The 6397-nt window shown below is 33.4% G+C and overlaps 1 non-coding gene across 1 annotated transcript; it reads left to right on the top strand.

Moving 5' to 3' along the window:
• The first annotated feature begins 293 nt into the window (after positions 1-293).
• Trnat-ggu lies at positions 294-364 on the top strand. The gene has a single exon. It is a non-coding gene; the product is annotated as a tRNA-Thr (tRNA).
• The last annotated feature ends 6033 nt before the right edge of the window (positions 365-6397 follow it).

Raw genomic sequence — 6397 nt, 5'->3', positions numbered from 1 at the left:
TTTGAGATATACTATTATAAAATGTTACACCCTTAACTAAGTTGAATTTTTCGTATCGTAAATCATTTTATATTTTTATCATATAATTGCTATATTCTGATATATATATATATATATATATATATATCCCTGCACATAATATATATATATATATATATATAATTTCAATAAACATTGAATCGCAAAAAGTACTTGCTCCACCGTGACTCGAACCCGGATCTCTCACTTGCCGGGTGAATGTGCTACCATTACACAACAGAGCCCTAATTTTTTCTTTGATATGTAAAAGTGAGGGCTCTGTGGTGTAATGGTAGCACATTCACCCGGTAAGTGAGAGATCCGGGTTCGAGTCCCGGCGGAGCAAGTACTTTTTGCGATTCAAACATACACATACATAATAAAACTAATGGTTATTGTAGTTCAGAATTGAATATAACCATATTTTGGTACATTTATTATTTAATTTATTAGCTATACATCTTCGGTAATGTGTAAAATAACTAAACTGTATTTGTTAAACTTTATTTATAGTAAATATAATTGAAAATGCAAGAAAAATTTGGAATATTGTTAAAATGGAATTAGTTAAAAAACGCTAAGGGCTTTGTCTGATAAAAATACTATATATGTTTCTGTAAAGCAACAACTCCAATTAGTATTATGTAATGTATACTAAACAAAGAACATGCATGGATCGTGTACTTAGAGATATGGCTGTCAAGGAAACCACTGGAAATGGCAGAGACTGGATGACTACTATAATATTACTATATTAAGAGAGTCAGCACATCCGAGAATACCGAGACAAATGGAGACTTAAACGCTGGGTTAGCGCAGATTGAATGAAACTTGAACGCTTGGTTAGCGCAGATCGCACGCTAGCTCTATCACAGAGGATATATAAAAGAATTTATTAATCCTGGTGGTCCTTATAAGGATAATGGAAAACTATGATGAAATTATTGCATTGTCATCGGTCCATGATACGTATGCAAAAATTCAAATTAATCAGACTTCTGTAAATTGTTGAAAATTATGCTCTAAGATTCCGTTACATAGATACAACCGAAGCTAATAAAATCGTGTTAAAAAATAAGTAACACGTACTATATTATGATTGAGAAAAGGACTACTAAGTCCGAATAATTCTTAGTGTAATTACTTAAGATATATTTTTAAAACTGAATATTTATGCCCTACTCTGAATCGGTTGTCAAGGTTTACAGAATCAGTAGATGTAGAAAGCATTCCTGAGCATCTAATGCATATCACTGAAGGAAAATGCATTGCAAATATGTATTGAGATAGAATTAAATTTTTTTGGAGACAGTTGATTTGGTGCCTCAAAACCAAATCAACTGTATACAGGATATAAAGTGTAATGTGGAAAAGTGGCAATGCACGCCGGAAAGGAAACATTAAGTTCAGGCCTAACACACCAATAATTTTCCATGTTGACAGAAAGTAGCTTCGTGCACTTAATCTCAGTAACACAACTTGGACGCTAGTTTAAAAAAAATAATCGGAAAGGAAAATTCAGAGTGGATAACCAATTACGGACATCTCATATGTATTGCCACCAATATTTCTAACAATGTGAACTTTCCTCAATGCTAATTTACTAATGGGAAAATTAGAAGATTTTTTAATCGATAATCCTGTAAACCTCTTCTATGGTTGAGATTCGTTGAACGGTATTTTTATTATTTGGAATAATAGTTTTAAACTTTTGGAAAATCTAAACAAATTCTCAATTTCATAATTTACCTGGAAATTTTCTAAGGAAATCATAACATTCTTAGATCTAGATGTATTTATTAGGTCTAGATTTTAAGAACAAAAATTAAAATTTAAGACACTAACACAAAGAATTATTTAAACAGCCATTCTGGACATTTCAAAATAATAGTAAGGAGGGGTTTGTCAGTTAGGGCTAAAGATATTATGTAATGATAGTGCAGACTTTCAAAAATATCTACAAAAACTTGGAAAAACCAGTTTGAACAGAAAATATCCTTCGCAATATATAAATAATTCAGTTAACTACTTTTTCATAAAACCCAAAAAGATGAAGTACAATTTGTATTTCTTTGGCTTATATAAAAAAAAATATTCTACGAACGGCACCCAAAATTCTTGAATCTTCTCTAGTAACAAAAGATATATTTTCAAAATTATTCAGGCTAGTGTTTAGTAGATATATAAACCTGAAAACCCTTCTAGTACGGTTCAAATTATCTTCAACTAAAATTCAAATGAAGAAAAATTGTGTCAACCCTATAAAAACCAATAATGTAATACTTGAAAAAATATAAAAAAGTCAAATATTTTACTAGTATTAAAACAATGTTAACGTATCTTATTGGATGATTATATAAAAATCTAATTTATCAATTAACATGAAGCAAGTGTGCAATGGATTATGTTGTATTCACAACAAGCCCATTGCACATAACCATTCATAATCATTGTTGTTCTTCTAAAAAATAGGATGAAACATTGGTTTCCTAACAGGCATTAGGCCATCAACAAAATTTTGAACTATTTTGTTCACTGAAAGATATTTGCAAACTTCCCGAAGATGCATACATACATATCTACTTAATTAATTACATAATACACATAATACTAACATAACTACACAATATATAATTTACTTAGAAAATGTATAAACAGGCACATCAGTTAATCTGTATATTTATATTTTCTTGTGTTCGTGTGTAGTGACTGAACTCCTCCTAAACGACTGTACCGATTTTGATGAAGTTTTGTATGTGTGTTGAAGGGGATTCGAGAATGGTTCAGATTCACAATTTGGTCCAATTTAAATTAAATAGTTTCTTTAATACATTTGTAATTCTAAAGTTTTGTTGATGTTGGAGTGTTTTATATTGGATCCAACAGACAGTGCTACGACAGTTAATACAAAGCGAACTGACATTTAACAGCTGTTAATGGTTTCAGCTGAAGTTCATCAAAGAGGCATTTTTGTTTACATTAAAAATTTAGAAAACTGTTATTGGAAAGTGCTTGCTCAGTAGTGTAATGATAAGACGTCATTGCCTAATTTTAAATTTAGATTGCACCAATGATGAATAAACCATCTAATGCAGTGAAAATACTATTAAACACTATTATAAAAATAATCTCATTGTACAAATCCGTGAATTTTTACACATAAGGTAATCGAATTCGGTTAGATCGAAGGTAAATGAAAAGAGCCGAAAGAAGACGCTTTATCCCTTAAAGACCCTGGTGTCACAATTGTTACACTTTCTTTTCAATGATATTTCAATGGGCAAATATCGCTAGGAAGCGGCTAGACCCACCTCACATGGTCGTGAACAGTTCTGAAACACTGCTGTAAATATTTGGGGGATTTTTACCGCGCAGCTGTTGGTCACCCTGTTTGCCTGCTTCCGTTGTTTTGAGACAGTCTCATGCACTGTCGTCTGTTTATACTTCTTGAAAACACGTTTTACATCGTATCCACATGAAAGTTTGTGTTTATGTGTTATAAAGTGTGTAGATCGACATACTATATGTATTAGTGTTAATTTTTTTTGTTTTCAGTTTTAAAATCTGTGCTTTTTGTAAACTATCACGATTGTGATACCTAGGTCTAGGTAGTACCTAACCTAAAACTTGAATGTGTTGAACAAAACAGTTAAAAACTTTTAGTAATGGCCAACTTAGCTTTCGATGAAGACTTTAATTTATAGAACAGTTAGATAATTCAGACATCGAAGGATTCTCGGAGGATGATGAAGACCTGGATCAGAACTACAAACCTTCGTCTGAGGCCGACGATGATGACAACTCATCAGATGATGATGGAGATGTTACTTCCACTCCCACATCACCATTAGCCCAAGCAAGTAAGCCTAAACCTAATTCATGGAAAAAAATAGAGTTTTCATCCAAGCTAGATGTTGATAAAAATTATGTTACTACAGACGGCACTATTTACAGTCCAGCCCAGTACTTTGAGAAATACTTCACCCAAGAAATATTTGATTTATTTGCATTCCAAACAAATCAGTATTTCAACAACAAAATGGTGCGCCCATGACTATTCCATGCACAGCAGCTGAAATAAAAAAGTTTTTTGGCATTCATGGGCTGATGGGGATTTTTAAATATCCTAAAATACGCATGTATTGGTCAATGAAACACCCATTCAAATAAATAATTGAATCGATATCTAGGAACAGGTTCTTTCAGCTAAGAGTCAATTTACATTGTATTGACAACTTATCAATAACTCACGATCAACAAACATCCAACAGATTGTGGAAAGTTCAGCCCATCATCGATGCAGTTCGCAAAACGCTGTCTAGAGCTAGAACTAGGCAGTGGTACATACTCAATTGATGAGCAAATCATCCCCTTTTTAGGAAGTTGTCCAGTGCGACAAGTTATAAAAAATAAACCAAGGCCTGTGGGTCTGAAAAACTATGTTATGACCACTAGTCATGGTCTCATGCTTAATTTTGAGGTTAAACAAGGCCCTACTACACATTTTCCGGATACTACTCTAGGACATGGACCCGCTGTGATTCTGCGCCTTGTTCAAACACTTCCTCCAGGAAGTTCTGTTTATTTTTATAGGTATTTTACCACCATTCCTTTGCTTGAAAAACTAACTCAGATGCAAATTGATGGCACGGGTACGTTACAAACTAACAGAATTTCAAAGAAAGATAATCAGTTCAAAAATCTTGACTTGAGCAAAAGTAGGGAACGTCCACTAAAAAGAGGGGAGTATGATGAATACACCAGGGATGACAAAAAATTTTGTCTACTAATGTGGAAGGACAGTAAAGCCATAATCATGGGCTCGACTAGTACAGGATCAGAGCCAGTTCGCAACTGTCAAACGATGGAACAAGCAAACAAAGACTTATATTGATGTTCAGTGCCCCGCCATTGTAAGAAAGTATAATGAAAGTATGGGGGGTGTAGACGTACTTGATCAGATGATGGAGTGTTGGAGGTCCTGGCTTCGTACCAAAAAATGGCCCTTGAAGTTGATCATCCACTTTTTCGACCTAGGAATTGTGAACTCATGGTTCGAGTACCGCTTGGCCTGTCAACTATCTAAACATCAAGAAAAAAGATCAATTGCAGCTGATGGATTTCAGGCTGTCGATTGCGGAGTATCTTGTAGGTGGACCAACTCGGAAACGGACCTCAGAACATCTAGAAGATGCCGAAGAACCACCAATGCGGCGTGTGAACAAAATAGTCGCTCCAGTGGCGAAACCATCTCAAGACAAGTGATATGATGGCTACAACCATTGGCCATGTGTTGACAATCTCAAGAATCCCCACACATGTCGACTAGAAGGTTGCAAGTCCAGATCCAGGACCAGATGTAAGAAGTGCAACGTTTACCTTTGCTTGAACAAAGACGCTGACTGCTTTGTAAAATTTCATACAAATGAGTAATTTTAACAATGTGAGGTGACATAAAGTTTTGTGTTTATATTTTTCTCTTTTTAAATTACTCTTAACCAGTAGTAAGTGTGACTGTAGTTTTTTTCTATTTTTAAATACATGTTTAAAAAAGATTCACAATTGTTACACTTTTTTGGTAGGATCCACTCAGACCCAGGTGTCACAATTGTAACACCCCTCCCCAGGACCCATGAAAAAAAAAAATAAAAAAATAATCTTTTAGTCTTATTTTGGTTGCTAATAAACTATAATTTTGTATTATTTAAACAATTTTCCTATATTTTAGTTGTGGGTCTCAAAGGGATAAGATCGAAATTGGTTTTCGTTGATACATTTTCTTGAAGGCACACTCCTCAATGATACTGGAAATATCTTAGACAGAAAATTAATTTTAAAGACCTAATTTGATTCTTTATAACCTAATTACTTCATCGAGATTCATCCATATAAATTAATTGTTCTGAATAACTTAAAAAAACCTAGCAAAAACCTCGAAAGATAGAGGCAGGAAATATAGTACATACCTTCATAATGCGCCCAAGAGGCTCACGAAGGAACAACAATCAATTATCTCAGAAATGTGTAAAATGTGATAGAAAAATAATTCGTGAATAAAGTGTACTGTTTTTTCAACGGGAAATTGCGTGCGAAGCCGCGGGCAACTGCTAATAATTGTATGTAATTTTGTTTCTTTGCTATATTATTACTTATAAATAAACATCTAAATTATATGGAAAACGACTCAATGTTAATAAATTATTCCTGATACAAACAGGGAAACAGTCTAATGTCTAATACGAAAGCTTCATTGTACCACACTTGTAATATAAACTGTATCAATAAAATTTTCAAAACACAAACAAAAAATCAGTTATTGTTTTTATGGTAATATCTCATTGCATCTCTTTTAATCAAGACCTGAAAAATTACCTGAAAT

This window comes from Homalodisca vitripennis, chromosome 8 (assembly GCF_021130785.1).
Source record: "Homalodisca vitripennis isolate AUS2020 chromosome 8, UT_GWSS_2.1, whole genome shotgun sequence".
NCBI lineage: Eukaryota > Metazoa > Arthropoda > Insecta > Hemiptera > Cicadellidae > Homalodisca > Homalodisca vitripennis.
This window is presented reverse-complemented; position numbering and strand designations above follow the sequence as displayed.